This window comes from Triticum urartu, chromosome 1A (assembly GCF_056163025.1).
Source record: "Triticum urartu cultivar PI428250 chromosome 1A, HENAU_Tu73, whole genome shotgun sequence".
Classification (NCBI taxonomy): domain Eukaryota; kingdom Viridiplantae; phylum Streptophyta; class Magnoliopsida; order Poales; family Poaceae; genus Triticum; species Triticum urartu.
This window is the reverse complement of record NC_141873.1, coordinates 83,205,110-83,225,450: the sequence shown is the minus strand read 5'-3', so window position 1 is coordinate 83,225,450 and position 20,341 is coordinate 83,205,110.

Sequence of the window (20,341 nt, the reverse complement as noted above, 5' to 3'; positions counted from 1 at the left end):
CATCACACGACCATATCGAGCGCAACAACAAAAACAACAACCAAGTTGCAATGATGTCATTGTGACATCATACTCACTCCGGCAAGACTCTATTCAAGCAGTGCATACCTTTTTTCTAGAGCTAAAGACAGAGGGTAAAATACAAGAAAGTTAGACAAACTTCTACCACAACCTGGTGAGAAATAAGTTCCACTTAAACACAATACAACCACAACGCAAAAACAGGCCCGGTCATGAGATTTTGAGGGCCCAGGATGAAAATTGAATTTGGTCCACTTAATTTTGATAGTATCAAAAAAGAAAAAAGACATACCTTCTCTGAAATCGCCTTGTCGAGGTGGCAGGTGGACGTGGTACAATCTCCTCTCGACGACTCACTTCTCAGTGTTCATCCTGTGAGGGGGGCGGTGACAAGGTGTTTTTGGCGAAATTGATAACAGGAAGAGAATGTTTTGTGACGTAAAATGTCTAACTAGCACGACAACTACAATCTGCTTATGTGAACATATTTAAACCAAAGTAGATTATAAAAAATGTTCAGCTATAAATTTAGAACATGTTATCAACATTTACAAACAATACATGAGTTTATTATTAATACCCCTCTTGTCTAGGTTTGTTTTTATAGAGAGATTAAAAAAAAGGTTTGTTTTATATATATAAAAAAGGTATACACCAGATAGAATTTTTAGGCAAGATACTCCAGATTGCTATTGGGGTTGCTATAGGTATCCATCATTCATCAGTAAACTCTGCTACATGCTTAGGACACTTCGGTGAACTGGAGATTCACCGGCTTGTATGGAGCGCCAAGAGTAGAAAACAAGCATCACAGTTGGCGATTCCTTCGTACCCTACATACACTCCCGCATTCAGCGTGGTTATGTATGGGTTATTTTAATAAGACCCTATATGGGGAAGAACATTTCAGTCAGACAGCTCGACCAGAATGGCAGATGAGAGCTTTTCGCGAGATCACCGACAAGTGTGCGTTCCAGGGTCTAGGTTGGACGGGAGTAGCTTACACATGGGACAACCGACAATCCGGCAACGCAAATGTTAAAGCCCGGCTAGACCGAGCCTTTGCTAATGAGGAATTCAGACAGATTTTTGAGTATGTTAAAGTGCGCCACATCTGTTCGGTGGAGTCAGACCACCGCTTTGTGCTAACTGACTTTCGGCACCAATCCCCCAACAACAGATCACATACGTCGAAACCGTTCCGCTATGAGAACATTTGGCAGTCTCATAGTGATTACGAGCAACTTGTCACTGAAACTTGGTGAGCACAAGCAAGACAGCCAGGTTTGCGTGGTATTATGAACTCCCTAGATGCTTTACAGTGCTGTTTGGTGCCATGGGGGGTTCGAGAATTTGGCTGTCTAACCAGGACAGTCCGACAGCTACAAAAAAGTCTTGATAGACTACGTGGTCAGTCTGTTGGTCGGGGCCCTTCAGAGGAAGAGAAAGCTACCATGCTCAAGCTCCGAGAAGCTCTCAAACCGGAGGAGATTTGGCTGAAGCAGCGCTCCCGTGTACCGTGGCTCCGGGAAGGGGATCGCAACACAGCTTATTTCCAGGCGCAGGCAAAACAACGTCAGTGCATCAACAAGATCGTCAACCTGCAGTGTGCGGATGGCTCCGTTTGTGCCTCGGGAGATGAAGACAAGGAAGAAATCCTTGCGTTCTGTAAAGCCCTATACACATCTCAAGGCTACAACAATAGTGAGGAACTATTATCGCATGTTCCAAACCGGGTTACACCGGCTATGAACGACCTGCTATGTCGTCCGTTTGAAGCTCAAGAGATCCATGATGCATTATTTCAAATGGCCCCGGGTCCAAGGCGCCGGGGGTGGACGGATTTACAGCAGGGTTTTATCAACGTCACTTGGAACTATTGAAGCATGATCTAGTTCCAGCGATCCTTGATTTTTTCAATGGTGGTGAGCTACCTGCGGGTCTAAATGACACTTCAATCACATTAATCCCCAAGGTACGCCATCCCTAGACCATTTCCCAATATCGACCCATTGCATTGTGCCCAGTGCTTTATAGGATTGCTGTTAAGGTGATTACCAACCGGTTACGGCCTTGCATGGATGAGATAATCAGTGAGGAGCAAAGTGCTTTCATCCCAGGTCGTCTAATCACCGACAATGTCCTCGTGGCTTTGGAAGTGTTCATACGATGAAGAGGCAAAAGAAAGATAAGAATTTCTCGTGTGCAATAAAACTGGACATGATGAAGGCTTACGATCAAGTAGAATGGCACTTCCTTGAGGCTATAATGTTGAGACTCGGGTTTACTGGCAACACTAGCAGACTAATCATGAAGTGCGTCACTTTGGTTCGTTTCTCTGTTCGAGTCAACGGAGAACTGCTGCCTTCTTTCACACTGTCGAGAGGCCTCAGGCAAGGTTACCCCATATCCCCATACCTATTCTTGCTTTGTGCCGAAGGATTCTCATCATTGCTGAAAAATTATGGCAACTATGTGGATCGGGGCATCCATGTGAATTTTCAACCCCCATGGGTGAGTCACCTTTTATTCACTGATGATAGCTTCATCTTCATCAAGGCGAGCACTGAGAGTGCAAATTGACTGAATGATATTCTCAGAATATACGGGGAGGCCTCCGGCCAGTGTGTAAACAGAACTAAAAGTGCTACGTACTTCAGTCCAAACACACCGGCAGCGCTCAAAGGTTCCCTCAAACAGCTGCTCAACGTCCATTCGGAAGCCTTTTCAGAGCGGTATCTTGGACTGCCCACCGCTGTTGGAAGAATCACAAGTGGTACCTTTGAACACATCAGGGATCGAGCGAGGGGGAAAATGCAGGGTTGGTCTGAACGGTTCTTTGCTTGTGCAGGAAGAGAAACATTGATTAAATCTATTGTTCAGGCTATACCAACTTTCAGCATGTCTTGTTTTCTTCTTACCAAAAAAGTGTGCAAAAACTTGACTTCAAACATGGCAAAATTCTGGTGGGGGAGCACGGTTGATATCCGTTCCTTGCACTGGATCGCCTAGGACAAGCTTGCTACACCAAAGATTAAAGGAGGGATGGGGTTTCGTGATCTCTGACAGTTTAATCTAGCGCTCCTTGGGAAGCATGGCTAGAGGTTCATGACAAAGCCAGATGCTCTTTGCACATGAGTAATGAAAGGAAGATATTTTCCTAACTGTGATTTTATGCTGGCAACAACACCCAAATCATCATCTGCTATATGGAGGGCCATTGTTGCTGGTCGCGAAGCTCTCAATGTTGGCCTGGTAAAATGCATCGGTGACGGCGTATCCATCTCTGTATGGGAGGATCGGTGGATCCCGTCGACTGCCACTATGAGACCACTATTCAGACCACCGGCTTCTGTGGTCGCAACGGTCAGTGATCTAATCGATGAGGTCAATTGGACCTGGAAACATGATCTTGTCCGCACAACTTTCATTGCTCCAGATGCGGAGGCTATATTGAACATCCCACTCCGGCAGGGCGGTGGAGATGATTTGCTTGGGCACATGAGAGGTCTGGTATCTACTCTGTTAAATCAGCCTATCGAGCTCTAATGAATCAAAAAGAGCGTTTAGCTCTCAAAGAGGGGCAGATAGCAACGCCATCAATGAGTGAACAGCAGATGTGGAGCGAACTATGGAAACTTAAAGTTGTCCCAAAAGTAAGGGTTTTTTGGTGGAGGCTACTTAAGGGAATCATTCCCGACGAGTGCACTCTCCACCATCGACACATCAAAGATACAAGCTTATGCAAGCTGTGCCTTGCTATGGATGAAGACTTGATGCATGCACTAGTGCACTATGCTCACGCGAGAAGTTTCTAGGAGGAGGCAAGGTTGCTTTTTGAGATCACCTTGCCTCGGCTCCACCCCAACACTTGGTCGCGCGACATCCTTTGTGACTCGCGATTCACAGATGATACGTCTCCAACGTATCTATAATTTTTGATTGCCCCATGCTATTATATTATCTATTTTGGATGTTAATGGGATTTATTTTATACTTTTATATCATTTTTGGGACTAACATACTAACTGGAGGCCCAGCCCAAATTGCTGTTTTTTTGCCTATTTCAGGGTTTCGAAGAAAAGGAATATCAAACAGAGCCCAAACAGAATGAAACCTTCGGGAACGTGATTTTATCAACAAACGTGATCCAGGAGACTTGGAGTGGCCGTCAAGAAACAAGGGAGGAAGGCACGAGGCATGGGGCGCACCTACCCCCCTAGGCGTGCCATCCACCCTCGTGGGCCCTCCGTTGCTCCACCGACGTACTTCTTCCTCCTATATATATCCACGTACCCCCAAACATCCAGGAGCACCACGGAAACCTAATTCCACCGCCGTAACCTTCTGTACTCGAGAGATCCCATCTCGGGGCCTTTACCGGAGCTCCACCGGAGGGGGCATTGACCACGGAGGGCCTCTACATCAACTCCATGGCCTCTCCGGTGATGTGTGAGTAGTTTACTTCATACCTACGGGTCCATAGTTATTAGCTAGATGGCTTGTTCTCTCTCTTTGGATCTCAATACAAAGTTCTCCTCGATTTTCTTGGAGATCTATTCGATGCAATCTTCTTTTGCGGTGTGTTTGTCGAGATCCGATGAATTATGGGTTTATGATCCAGACTATCTATGAACAATATTTGATTCTCCTCCGAATTATTTTATGTATGATTGGTTTATCTTTGCAAGTATCTTCGAATTATCGGTTTGGTTTGGCCTACTAGATTGATCTTTCTTGCAATGGGAGAAGTGCTTAGCTTTGGGTTCAATCTTGCGGTGTTCGATCCTAGTGACAGAAAGGGAACCGGTACGTATTGTATTGTTGCCATCGAGGATAAAAAGATGGGGTTTATATCATATTGCATGAGTTTATCCCTCTACATCATGTCATCTTCCTTAAAGCATTACTCTGTTCTCTTGAACTTAATACTCTAGATGCATGCTGGATAGAGGTCGATGTGTGGAGTAATAGTAGTAGATGCAGAATCGTTTCGGTCTACTTGTTTCGGACGTGATGCCTATATACATGATCATACCTAGATATTCTCATAACTATGCTCAATTCTATCAATTGCTTGACAGTAATTCGTTTACCCACCGTAATACTTATGCTCTTGAGAGAAGCCACTAGTGAAACCTATGGCCCCCGGGTCTATCTTCCATCATATTAATCTTCCAATACTTAGTTATTTCCTTTGCCGTTTATTTCACTTTGTATCTTTATTTCTCTTTATCATAAAAATACCAAAAATATTATCTTATCATATCTATCATATCTCACTCTCGTAAGTGACTGAGAAGAGCTAGACAACCCCTTTATCGCGTTGGTTGCGAGGTTCTTATTTGTTTGTGTAGGTGCGTGGGACTTGAGCGTGATCTCCTACTGGATTGATACCTTGGTTCTCAAAAACTGAGGGAAATACTTACGCTGCTTTACTGCATCACCCTTTCCTCTTCAAGGGAAAACCAACGTAGTGCTCAAGAGGTAGCAACAGACAAGGATCGCACTACGATCATCACAGTCATGTGGGCAATTTGGATGTCTCACAACAGAAGGACACATGACCAAGAAACCATTGATCCTTCTAGCTCGGTCCGTCGCATTCGCAAAGACCTAGCGCTGCTAGATATTCCCCGTCAGAGTTTCATACCACTGCCGGGCCATGGCTAGCGACCCCCTGAAGATTCTCATATCAAAATCAACACGGTTCGGCAATACAGTTTGACGCTGGTAATGCTGGACTGCGGGTGTTGCTCGTTCCTCCTCGGCCTTCCTAGGTGCATGGTGCAAACCCCAATTGGGGACAATGGATCCTTTCATTGCTGAGGTTCTCGAGCTACGCGAAGGAGTCATCTTTGCCAAGCTTCGAGGCTACTTGCATGTGCAACTAGAATCCGACTGTCCCGAGGCAGTAAACCTCTGGAACCTTGGCTACATCGATCGTTCGATAGTAGCACCAATTGTTACAGAAATTAGAGAGCTCTCTGTTATCCTTTTGTCTTTCAACATTTCTCATGTAATAAGAGCTGCTAACGGTCGTGCACACCTGTGTGCTAAGCGTGCATGTATGCTTAATGTGACTAAAAGCTGGCTGGACTCCACCCCTAGCTTCCTGGTTAGCAGCCTTCTGGCTGACTGTCCAGCGAATGCTTTTACTTAATAAAGCTCTCTGAAATTCCCCGCAAAAAAGTAAACTCGCTACTTCCCAAGAAAAAACTGTAAACTTGCTACTCTTTTTTAGTAACTCTGACTGCTTTAATTTGTGCTGAAGCTCCAGCAAAGCCTGACTAAAGATGCGGCCCACCACCACTTAACCAATTGTAAGAAAGAAAGGCCTAAGGCCCAGATCACTAAAGAAAACGTTCAGTCTTCTTCTTCATGAAGATAGAGACAACAAGCTCTTCTAATGGTGGACGATGGTTGGGGTAGAGGTTCTCCACACTCACACACACCTAGTCTTGGGGGCCCCCTCGGATTTGGGGGCCCGGGGCGACTGTCCCGTTCGCCCCCCCTTAGGGCCGGCCCTGCACAAAAAGAGCATGTCCTAAACTAACTATCAAAACAGTGTCTCGACTAACGTTGGCCACCTCCGAGGAGGAACAACTCCAAAAAAACTCTCCTTGCCGATGCACCAATCACTTTGAGTGCCTAAAAGAGTTGGAAGGTGGGTGGCGGGACTGAGATAGCCTCAAGAAAACTATTGTCATAGACCCACCCACGATGGAGTATATATCGCTCTTGAAGAACAATCCAGAACAACAACGAGCACCAAATGAATGCAACAATAAGAAATAGTCAATTACACCACTAGTGCTAAAACTTGGCGTAAAAAATTACTTTAGTGCCAGAACTTGTGACATACATTGAATTGGTGCTACAACTTGGCTTTGACGTGTATATATGGTGCAAATCACATTTATATACAGACACGGTGCTGACTGGGCACGCCATGTGGTGTGGGGCCCGCTATCGGGCAGTGAACGTTAGAGATAGGGCGTGTGGCCTGGTATTTTATGGGAAGCCCCTCGAAATTCTTTTTTCTTATAGTAAAGTCCCTAATAGGTGTTTGTCCATATGTAGCAAATTATGTACTCCCTCTATTCACTTTTATAAGGTGCTCAGCTCAATTTCACTTGTCTGAAACGACTTACAAAAGTCACAGCATATGGAATTCGAGCATCCAGGTTCTGCTATTTCACGTATGTTGTTATGCGGTTTGACCGATAAAGATCTTCGTAGAATATGTAGGAACCAATATGAGCATCCAGGTTCTGCTATTGGTTATTGACCGGAGATGAGTCTCGGTCATGTGTACATAGTTCTCGAACCCGTAGGGTCCGCACACTTAACGTTCGATGACAATTGGTATTGTGAGTTTATGTGATTTGATGTATCGAAGGTTGTTTGAAGTCCTAGATGTCATCACGGACATGACGAGGAGTCTCGAAATGGTTGAGACATGAAGATTGATATATTGGAAGGTTATGTTTGGACACCGGAAAGGTTTTAGATTAGTTCGGGCATTTATCGGAGTACCGGGGGGTTACCGGAACCCCCCGGGGAGTTAATGGGCCTTGATGGGCCATAGTGGAAGAGAGGAGGAGGTGGCCAGGTGTGGCGCGCGCCCCCTAGGCCCAATCCAAATTGGGGTAGGGTTGGGGGGGGGGGCGACCCCCCTTTCCTTCTCTTCCTCTTCCCTTCCTCCCCCTCCTAGTTGGACTAGGAAAGGGGGAAACCTACTCCTAGTAGGAGTAGGAATCCCCCCTTGGGGCGCACCCTAGGAGGCCGGCCCTCCCCCTCCTCCACTCCTTTTATATACGGGGGAGGGGGGCACCCCATAGACACACAAGTTGATCTTAGCCGTGTGCGGTGCCCCCCTCCACAGATTTCCACCTCGATCATATTGTCGTAGTGCTTAGGCGAAGCCCTGCGTCGGTCACTTCATCATCACCGTCAACACGCCATCGTCCTGACAAAACTCTCCCTTGGCATCAGCTGGATCTAGAATTCGAGGGACGTCATCGAGCTGAACATGTGCAGATCGCGAAGGTGCCATGCGTTCGGTACTTGATCGGCTGGATCGTGAAGACGTTCGACTACATCAACCGCGTTACTTAACGCTTCCACTTTCGGTCTACGAGGGTACGTGGACACTGTCAGTGTCAAAACCGGCGGATCTCGGGTAGGGGGTCCCGAACTGTGCGTCTAAGGTCGATGGTAACAGGAGACAGGGGACACGATGTTTACCCAGGTTCAGGCCCTCTCTATGGAGGTAATACCCTACGTCCTGCTTGATTGATCTTCATGAATATGAGTATTACAAGAGTTGATCTACCACGAGATCGTAATGGCTAAACCCTAGAAGTCTAGCCTGTATGACTATGATAATGAATCTCTCTCTCTCCGGACTAAGTCCTCCGGTTTATAGAGACACCGAGAGGATCTAGGGTTACACATGGTCGGTTACAAAGAAATGAATCTACATGTTTGATCGCCAAGCTTGCCTTCCATGCCAAGGAGAGTCCCATCCGGACACGGGTGCAGTCTTTGGTCTACGTATCTTCACAGCCCATCAGTCCGGCCCATGGCTAACAGGCCGGACGCCCGAGGACCCCTTAGTCCAGGACTCCGTCAGTAGCCCCCAAACCAGTCTTCAATGACGAGGTGTTCGGCGCATAGCGGCATTGCAAGGCAGGTTCCTCCTCCGACGACTCCCAAGTAGTATGTTCGGCCTTCCATTTAATGTTACTCCCCTTGGCTTCCATGTATCAACAATTTCGGTTTCCACGTGTCGAGCGAATGGGAGAGGTCAGGGTATTTTTGCACATAACACCCCAGTCACACGAGGGACAACATCTACTTAACGAGATTGGATCCCAGATCCATTCAACATATCACGGAGAAAATCCTCAAAGGTTGCTAGGAAAAAACACTCCAACATGTCTAGCATCCCCAGCATCTGCTCCCGTCCCTGCGGCCCAGAGAGAGGCGAGTGGGAGAAGTGCTCTGTATCCCATGGTCAGCTGGAGAAGCTGCAAACGCAGGGGTTTCTCCCCCCTGCGGATCTGGTCCTTGTTCGAGCAGGGCTGGCTTCCTTCAATGGAAAAATCCAGGCGGAGGATTTCCCCAATCCATCTGCGGGGGAGCGAGTGTGCTTCGTCCCCTATCTGCTAAGGGTCGTGGGATTTCCCGTTCACCCATTCCTCCGAGGGCTTCTGGAATATTTTGGCCTCCAGATGCACAACTTTACCCCAGCCCCCATCCTGCATATTGCGGGTTATGTCGCTTTATGCGAACTATTCCTGGGTTGTGAGTCCCATTTTGATCTATGGAGAAGGTTATTTTGTCTTGTCCCGCGTAACCACGAGGGATCGATATTTGAAGTGGGCGGAGCTGAAATATGGCGCATTGCTGAGACCCGATACCTATCCGGCACACCGAAGAAAGCTTCCGAAGAGTGGACCTCTAAGTGGTTTTATATCGAGGACGTCGTACTTCCAGATCCAGTCCGGAGGGGTCTCCTTGAGTTTACAAGTGTTCCTCAGAAGAAACGCCACAGCTAGCGCCCTCGGAGCCTCGAGGAGGAAGATAGTACGGAAGTTCGCCAATTCCTGAGCAAGATCGGGACGCTTGCCCAGTCCGGATATACGATAGCCGAAGTGATGGCGACCTCCATAGTGCGAAGGGTCCAGCCACTCCAATACATAGGACTTCCCATGTGGAACTACAATGGGGAGGATGACGCCTCCCGCTACGGCAGGAAGGGTCCCGACACCCCTGCCGCCCTAGCCAAAATATTGGCCGAACTGTTCAAGGGTGAGGAAGAGGAGTTCCTGGGCATCACACACAGAGAAGGATATTCCATTTACAGTCCTCCTAGCTGGGTAAGCCCCCAGCTCCCCTTCTCTACTCATTCCCCTCCCCGAGCTTTGTTCAATGAATATTAACCCGTCCATTTATAACAACACTGGCAAAATATTTCTGAGAGGCTTCACAGCCTCGCCCCGCAGCCCGAGGGCCTCAATCGGGACCTTGACCCCAGATTCGAAGAGGATCCGGATATATTTGTGGTGCTCAAGAAATGGACATTTTACCAAACGAGCTATGACGGCACAGAGGTGGCCATCATCGCCGACTATCCCGGTCTTCTCCCTGCTTCACATGTAAGTAATCAGGAGGCACTTTGTCCAAGAGGGTTTTTCTCATTCTTCCTCACCCACCGTACCATCCCGTGCTCAGAAGGGGAGGCGTTCGGCACGTCGTGCTACCCCAGGGGCATCTCCAAAGAGAGCGACTCCCACGCCGGGCAGGACTTCGAAGAGGAAGGCAAACAGAGATACGGTCGGGCCTTCCTTGAAGAGGTATGGGTTCGCAACTATGCTCTTTTAGCAATCGCGTCCAACTGTGACTCCTATGTTCGTCTTGTATCAGGAACAAGGTTCGACGGACTGTGTCCGGGGACCCGGCCAGTCGTACTCCTAATAGCCAGGATTCGGTCCCAGCCAAAGAGACAGAGCCTGATATGGGAGTGGCGCCGGACTGTCCTTCTGCCGAGGGTTTGGAAAATATGTCCGTCACAAATTCGGAAGTGGAGAGCGCCATGAATCACCGGCGCCGGAGGGCCGTTTTACGAAATCCCCGCTTCTCAAAAGAGGCGTTCGGTGCCTTCAGCTCGGCTGATGCATACAACCGGGCTGCTCGAGATGGGCTTAACAAAGCCACATAGCAGCATTTGAAAGATGTGCAGGTAAGTTTACCTTGTCTGAATTTGATAACCATGTGCAAGTAGCCCCCGAGACTTGAAGCAGTTGGGACAAATGTTTTAAGGATTGTTGTATAACCAGGTTCTTACGGAGAAGAACGATCTGCTAGCCCAAGAGCTGGAGCAGTGCCGGACACAGCTAACTGCTGCTACCACCGAACTAGAAAAGTTCAGGAAGGCGTCCTCTGGTAATATTTCCCTCCATCGAGAAACAAACAATGATATGCCAGCTGTGTTGAAACTGCTACTTTGTCTCATAACAGGGTCGTCAGACCAACTGGAAGAGAAACTGAAGGCCGCTCAAACGAGCGAAAAAGAGGCGAAGATACAACATGCCGTAGGTGAGCGCGTTCTGACCCGAGTTAGAGAGGAGAAGAACAAACTCTAGGATTCAAACACCAAACTGGGCGAAGAACTGAAAGATGTGTGAGCCTAGCTAGTCGACTCCGTGAAGGAGAACAAAAAGCTGCAAGGCGGCATATTCAGTACGTGGTCGAATTTACCTTATAACAGTTTGGAGGTAAAACTAGCTGATATAGCTATGATTGCAGGTATGTTAACGGGCCGTCCCGAAGAGGAGGTGTCCGGATCATCAAGTGATCTTCTGCAAGGGCTGTCGCAATTGCACGAGCAAGCTCGGCAGGCAATGCGGAGTGTAGCCAAGGCCTTATGGCCATCCGCCTCCCCTCTAGGGAATATGGAGGAGCTTGTAGAGCTGTTCAAGGGAGTGCGACGGCGTATCCGACTATGGAAGATATCGGCCTGCCGAGAGGGTGCGCGAGAGGCCTGGGCCATGGTGAAAACACAGTATATGAAGCTGGATCCAAATTATATGGCCCGGGTCAGACCGCTAGGGTCAAAGGGGGAAGAAATTCCCGTTAGTTTAGTATATGACCAAGTAGAGGTGGCCACTAGATATTCCCAACAGGATTGTAAGTTAGACTGCCTGTTGGACGGTATAGAGGAGGAAGTTTTTGAGTCCTAAGTGACTATGTACTTTCCTTCTAGCTGGATTGTAAAACGATTGTCATGGCCGACCTTTTCGCTTCGACCTCTCGAACCGAAGGTGCGGAGTGTTTTCCGAATACCTAAGCGGCAAAATAAACTGGGGTATGCGGGAAAACCAGGCGTAGGGGTCATAGTGGCTTAAACAGACAAGTTGTATCCGGCTAGTTATATTATATTACATTAAAATTGTAAGAAACATCTTCCAGAGAGAATAGTTCCATTAAGGGTACATTTCCCTGGGTGTGCATGCATCGATGTGCATGTCCGGACTGTGATAAAGAAATCACAATGTGTATAGCTTCTGGGGGTTCATGATGGAACGAATGCAAAAACATCTTTTGTTCACCGACCGAATATTCCCTTAAGAACGCTAGCTTTCAGCTTCACCCAGTCTGAGGTACACATTCGGATGACCCGACAGTAACAATCGTAGAGGTGCTTCCTTTATGCCCTAGCCGAACTAACGGGAACGTAGGGCATAAGCACATGAGTCAAGCAACCCAGCTTGGCCAAAACTTAAGTCATATCGATGCATATAATGGCGAAGAAAAGGTACATATGGGGGAAAATGCATATGTGACGAGCTTGATGCTCGAAAAATAATAATAGCAAGCTTCTGTCCAAGAAGCCCCCAAGTATGATAGATGTACATACTTGAAGATGTATGCGTCGGGGGTGCGCGGTCTAACCACACGAAAGCTTTTAAGGATAAAGAGAAAAAATGAAAAGAGAGAAAAATGATTGAAACAATAGGGGGAAGGAGACGAACAAAGAGTTCGGCGCTAGGCATAGAATCTTCGGAGTCTGGCCGCGTTCCAGGGGTTCGGCTCTAGTCGATTGTCTGACGCATTACGCAAGCGGTACGCCCCTCCGGTGAGAACTTCATCGATGATGAAGGGACCCTCCCACTTGGGCTTGAGTTTGTCCTTTTTCTTCTCCAGCAGGCGTAGAATGAGTTCGCCAACATTATAAGTTTTGGCCCGCACTTCTCTACTTTGATACCTGCGAGCCTGCTGTTGATAAAATGCGGAACGGGATTTTGCGATGTTGCGCTTCTCCTCCAAGGCATCTAATTTGTCCTGCCGATCGAGCTCGGCCTCTCTCCCTTCGTACATGCGCACTCGAGGTGAGTCATGAATAATATCGCAGGGTAGCACTGCCTTTGCGCTGTACACAATGAAGAAAGGTGTGTATCCGGTAGTGCGATTGGGCGTGGTCCACAGCCCCAAGAGTACGGAGTCGAGCTCCTCAACCCAGTGCTTGTCTGATTCTTTCAAAGACTGCACTAGTCTAGGCTTAATGCCGCTCATAATAAGACCATTGGCTCTTTTGACTTGACCGTTTGTCTGTGGATGATAGACAGAGGCGTAATCGAGCTTGATGCCCAGATTAGCGCAGCAGGTTTTCACTTTGTCGGCTGTGAAGTTGGAGCCGTTATCAGTGATAATGCTGTGTGGGACACTATAATGGTGTACGATGCTGGATATAAAGTCTATTACTGGCCCGGAGTCGGCCGTTTTAACTGGTTTGGCCTCTATCCACTTAGTGAATTTATCCACCATGACCAGCATATATTTTTTCTTATGGCTTCCTCCTTTAAGGGGTCCAACCATATCCAGTCCCCAGACCGCAAAAGGCCAAGTGATAGGGATTCTTTGTAGGGCGGTGGGGGGCATATGGCTTTGGTTGGCGAAGAGTTGGCATCCGATGCAATATTGGATAAGGTCATGTGCATCTGCTCGGGCCGTCGACCAATAGAACCCTGTACGGAAGGCCTTGCTAACAAGGGCCCGAGCTGCGGCATGGTGCCCGCCGAGACCGGCTTGAATCTCAGCCAGGAGCTGCCGCCCTTCCTCCTCAGAGATACATCTTTGGAGGACTCCGGTAGCGCTTTTCTTATAGAGCTGTCTGTCGTGAACCTTGTAGGCCTTCGAACGCCGGACAATGCGGCAGGCCTCATTCTGATCCCCAGGAAGTTCCTTCTTGTTAAGGTAGGCCAAGAATGGTTCAGTCCATGGGGCAATGACTGCCATAATGAGATGCGATGACGGTGTTATTTCGGTGGCTGAGCCTCCGATGATATCGGTGTGTTCAGAATTTGGGGTTATGTTCGGATCCAGACTAGTGTAGCCGTTTTCCCCCTGCCACACCACGGATGGCTTAAAAAGCCTTTCCAGAAAGATATTAGGTGGGACGGGGTCGCGCTTGGCGCCGATACAAGCAAGAATGTCTGCCACTTGATTACTTTCTCGAGCCACGTGATGGAACTCGAGCCCCTCGAACCGAGCCGACATTTTTAGGACGACATTACGATAAGCTGCCATCTTCAGATCTTTGGCATTAAAGTCTCCATTTATTTGAGATATTGCAAGGTTTGAGTCCCCGCGCGCTTCCAGACGCTGTATGCCCATGCAGACAGCCATCCGCAGACCGTGCAATAAGGCCTCGTATTCGGCTGCGTTATTGGAGTCTGTGTATAGTATCTGGAGTACATACTGAATGACGTTTCCAGTGGGGTCGTTAAAATGACGCCCGCTCTAGCCCTGCCAGCATTTTGGAGCCATCGAAATACATAACCCAATTGGAACATGTGCCATACTCTTTAGGGAGTTCGGCCTCTATCCATTCAGCGACAAAGTCGGCCAGTACTTGGGATTTAATAGCTCGACGTGGTTTGTATGTAATATCAAATGGAAGGAGCTCAATGGCCCATTTGGCAATCCGGCCCATGGAATCGCGGTTGTTTATTATGTCGTTGAGTGGTACTTCGGAAGCCATCGTGATCGAACACTCCTGGAAGTAGTGTCGTAGCTTTCGGGATGCCATGAAGACCGCATATGCTATCTTTTGATAATGGGGGTAACGGGATTTGCATGGTGTAAGGACAGTGGATACATAGTATACTGGCTTCTAAAGCGGGAATTGTGTCCGTCCTATTCTCGTTCAACAACGAGTACGACGCTCACCACCTGATGTGTTGTCGATATGTATAGTAACATGGGTTCGCCAACGTTTGGCGCGGCCAGGATTGGGTGGCTCGCTAGGAGGGTTTTTATTTCTTCCAGCTCGGCTGTTTCCGCGTCCGTCCACTCGAAGTGATTGGTCCGCCGTAGAAGGCAATAGAGTGGCAGTGCCTTTTCTCGCAATCTGGAGATAAAGCGGCTTAGAGCTGCCATGCAGCCCGCGAGTTTTTGGACTTTTTTGAGGTCTATTGGCGTAGCCAATTGTGACAGGGCTCGGATTTTGGCTGGATTTGCTTCAATTCCTCTATTGGAAACGATGAAGCCCAGCAGCTTTCCTGCAGGGACGCCAAAAACACACTTTTTCGGATTGAGCTTAATGCCGTATGCATGGAGGTTGTCAAACGTGAGACGTAAGTCGTCTATTAGTGTTTCGACGTGCCTTGTTTTGATTACGACGTCGTCCACATAGGCTTCAACTGTTTTTCTGATCTGTTTCTCCAGGCATGTTTGGATCATGCGTTGGTAGGTGATGCCGGCGTTCTTGAGCCCGAAGGGCATGGTGTTGAAGCAGAATGGCCCATATGGGGTGATGAATGTTGTTGCAGCTTGATCGGATTCCTTCATTTAGATTTGATGGTATCCGAAATATGCGTCGAGGAAGCACATCGAGTCGTGTCCTGTGGCAGCGTCAATGATTTGATCAATGCGGGGGAGCGGGAAGGGATCCTTAGGGCAAGCCTTATTGAGGTCTTTAAAATCGACACATAGGCGCCAAGATTTATCCTTTTTTGGTACCATCACCAGGTTTGCCAGCTAGTCCGGATGTTTTATTTCTCTAATGAATCCGTCCTTGATTAGCTTGGCTAGCTCCTCTCCCATGGCTTGGCGTTTGGGTTTGGAAAAGCGCCGCAGTGTTTGTTTGACCGGTTTATATCCCTTTAATATGTTGAGGCTGTGTTCGGTCAGCTTGTGCGGGATTCCTGGCATGTCAGAAGGGTGCCAGGCGAATATATCCCAGTTTTCGCGAAGAAAATCCTGTAGCGTGGCGTCGACCATTGGGTCTAGTTATGCCCCAATAGATGCTGTCTTCTTGGGGTCCGCTGGATGGACCTGGAATTTGACTCTTTCTTCCGCTGGCTTGAAGGAGGTGGATTTGGGGCGTTTGCCGGAGTATCCAACATGCTCTTGGCCACTCTTGGCCACTTGCTGGAGTATTCAACATGCTCTAAGGCTATGTGTTGGTACGTTATCCGGTGTTGCGTGTATTTTGCATGGCCCATCGAGCCATCTTTCCAGAACGGTTCCGCGCCCCATAATGGACTTATATTTCTTTACTATTGGATCGGGCGTGTTACAAGGGTGTGCCCTTTTCGCCTGAATGAGGCATTGAGTGGGGACCGATGGTTCCCAATGGGCTGCCTGAGTTTTCCAGGCGCTTTCCATTGTGTTGTACTTCTGTACGATAGTTGCCAAGTCAGTGAAGTGTGATATGTGATGGCAGTTGATGGCGTTGAGGATTCCTTTGTCCATGCAATTATTGCGGAACACTGAGATCGCTTCCTTGTCGCGGCAATCTTTAATCTTGTCTTTGACGAGAAGGAATCTGGCCCAGAAGTGGTGGGCCGTTTCCTGAGACTGCTGTTGTATGCTCATGAGAGCGCTTATATTTGGGTGGGTGGGTGGATTTGAATCCGAACCCTGACCCAATTTTGGATCCGGAGTTTGAAGGTCCTTCAAACTTAAAAGATCAGGCTCCGAGATATCCATCGATTTCTTAGGCCCGTTGTCTGATTCTATGTTCGGAGGGCAGGGTACATCTCCTCGCAGGTGGGTGTCCGGCTCTTCGAAACTGGAGATCCAGATATAGTCCGTCCTTAATATGGGAGAAGAGTCGCTGTTTTGCTCCTCGACTGCCGCTATCTGGTGGGTGATCGGTGGAGATTTGATTTCTCTCTGATCGGGTTTAAGCCCAACTCAATCGTAGTCTGTAGCGACCCCCAGGGCAGCGATGCGATCTAGGAGCTCATTTAAAGACGAAATCTCTGCTGGATCCATCTGCTTGGAGTGTTCGGAGTCGATACGAAGGGGATTTTCGATGACCCGGGAGGTCATCGTTGGCTCGACAACCGAATGGGTGGTCATGGTAAAGCCGCCTAGCCGGAGGGTTTGGCCTGGGGCCAGTGCTCCTCCGACGGTGATGTTGTCCTTGAGAACAAGGTGGGCCATCAATCCTATTGTCGACGTCACAGTGGAACTCTCAATGAAAGAACCAATGTCGGTGTCAAAACCGGCGGATCTCGGGTAGGGTGTTTCGAACTGTGCGTCTAAGGTCGATGGTAACAGGAGAAAGGGGACACGATGTTTACCCAGGTTCGGGACCTCTCTATGGAGGTAATACCCTACGTCCTGCTTGATTGATCTTTATGAATATGAGTATTACAAGAGTTGATCTACCACGAGATCGTAATGGCTAAACCCTAGAAGTCTAGCCTGTATGACTATGATAATGAATCTCTGTCTCTCCGGACTAAGTCCTCCAGTTTATATAGACACCGATAGGATCTAGGGTTACACAGGGTCGGTTAAAAAGAAAGGATTCTACATGTTTGATCGCCAATCTTGCCTTCCACGCCAAGGAGAGTCCCATCCGGACACGGGTGCACTCTTTAGTCTTCGTATCTTCACAGCCCATCAGTCCGGCCCATGGCTAATAGGCTGGACGCCCGAGGACCCCTTAGTCCAGGACTCCCACAGACACACTCTCCCCTCTCATTTCTATGCATCCCTAGATAGATCTTGCGTGATCGTAGGAAAATTGTTGAAATACTGCGTTCCCCAAACAAGTAGAACACAAAGGAGTTGTGGGCGTGGGTATATACATATTGCTTGCCGTCACTAGTTGTTTCTTGATTCAGCGGTATTGTTGGATGAAGCGGCCCGGACCGACATTACATGACCGCGTTCATGAGACTGGTTCTACCGACGTGCTTTGCACACAAGTGGTTGGCGGGTGTCAGTTTCTCCAACTTTAGTTGAATCAGATTCAATGAACAGGGTTCTTTCTGAAGATCAAAAATCAATCACTATACCACGTTGTGGTTTTTATGCCGTAGGTAAGAACGGTTCTTTCTAAGACCGTAGCAGCCACGTAAAACTTGCAACAACAAAGTAGAGGACGTCTAAATTGTTTTTACAGGGCATGTTGTGATGTGATATGGTCAAGACGTGATGAGATATAAATTGTTGTATGAGATGATCATGTTTTGTAACACAGTTATCAGCAGCTGGCAGGATCCATATGGTTATCGCTTTATTGTATGAAATGCAATCGCCATGTAATTACTTTACTTTATCACTAAGCGGTAGAGATAGTCATGGAAGCAATAGTTGGTGAGACAACAACGATGCTACGATGGAGATCAAGGTGTCAAGCCGGTGACGATAGTGATCATGACGGTGCTTTGGAGATGGAGATCAAAGGCACAAGATGATGATGGACATATCATATCACTTATATTGATTGCATGTGATGTTTATCCTTTATGCATCTTATTTTGCTTAGTACGGTGGTAGCATTATAAGATGATCTCTCACTAAATTTCAAGGTATAAGTGTTCTCCCTGAGTATGCACCGTTGCTACAATTCGTCGTGCTGAGACACCACATGATGATCGGGTGTGATAAGATCTACGTTCACATACAATGGGTGCAAGCCAGTTTTGCACAAGCAGAATACTCGGGTTAAACTTGACAAGCCTAGCATATGCAGATATGGCCTCGGAACACTAAGACCGAAAGGTCGAGCATGAATCATATAGTAGATGTGATCAACATAGTGATGTTCACCATTGGAAACTACTCCATCTCACGTGATGATCGGTCATGGTTTAGTTGATATGGATCATGTGATCACTTAGATGATTAGAGGGATGTCTATCTAAGTGGGAGTTCTTAAGTAATATGATTAATTGAACTTAAATTTATCATGAACTTAGTCCTGATAGTATTTGCATATCTATGTTGTTGATCAATTGCTCACGTATAGCTTCCCCGTTTTATTTATGATATGTTCCTAGAGAAAACTATGTTGAAAGATGTTAGTAGCAATGATGTGGACTAGATCCGTGATCTAAGGATTATCCTCATTGCTGCACAGAAGAATTATGTCCTTGATGCACCGCTAGGTGACAAACCTATTGCAGGAGCAGATGCAGACGTTATGAACGTTTGGCAAGCTCGGTATGATGACTACTTGATAGTTTAGTGCGTCATGCTTTACAGCTTAGAACCAGGACTTCAGAAACATTATGAACGCCACGGAGCATATAAGATGGTCCAAGATCTGAAATTGGTATTTCAGACTCATGCCCGAATCGAGAGGTATGAGACCTCCGACAAGTACTTTGCCTACAAGATGGAGGAGAATAGCTCAGCTAGTGAGCATGTGCTCAGAATGTCTGAGTACTACAATCACTTGAATCAAGTGGGAGTTAATCTTCCAGATAAGATAGTGATTGACAGAGTTCTCTAGTCACTATCACCAAGTTACTAGAACTTCGTGATGAACTATAATATGCAAGGGATAACGGAAATGATTTCCAAACTCTTCGCGATGCTGAAATTGGCGAAGGTAGAAATCAAGAAAAAGCATCAAGTGTTGATGGTTTACAAGACCACTAGTTTCAAGTAAAAGGGCAAGGGAAAGAAAGGGAACTTCAAGAAGAATGGCAAGCAAGTTGCCACTCCCGTGAAGAAGCCCAAAGCTAGACCTAAGCCTGAAACAAAGTGCTTCTACTGCAAAGGGAATGGTCATTGGAAGCGGAACTACCCCAAATACTTAGCGGATAAGAAGGATGGCAATGTGAACAAAAGTATATTTGATATACATGTTATTGATGTATACTTTACTGGTGTTCATAGTAACCCCAGGGTATTTGATACTGGTTCAGTTGCTATGATTAGTGACTTGAAACAGGAGTTACAAAATGAACAGAAACTAGTTGAGGGCGAGGTGACGATGTGTGTTGGAAGTGATTCCAAGGTTGATAAGATTACCATCGCACACTCCCTTTACCTTCGGGATTAGTGTTGAACCTAAGATAAATGTTATTTGGTGTTTGCATTGAGCATAATATGATTGGATCATGTTTATTGCAATATGGTTATTCATTTAAGTCAAAGAATAATTGTTATTCTGTTTACATGAATAAAACCTTCTGTGGTCATACACCGAAGGTGAATGGTTTATTGAATCTCGATCGTAGTGACACTACTAGGGAAAAGCCTAGCAGCAGCTAGTAGTAGCGTGGGTAAAAACCCGCGCTACTACTAACCCGCGGAATTTTTTTTCGAATTTTTTGCCCGAATTTTCAAATTTCTGAATTATTTTAACCTCTAATCTCTAATCACCCTCATCGCTGCTCAATTTAATCTCTAATCACCCCTCATCATTCCAAATCATCTAACTTCCCGGACGGTCACCCATCCTCTTACTACTCCAACCTGAGCACGCTTAACTTCCGGGTTCTATTCTCCCTCGATTCCAAGTCTGCACTTGTTGTTTTCCTGACAATAGTAAGATGTC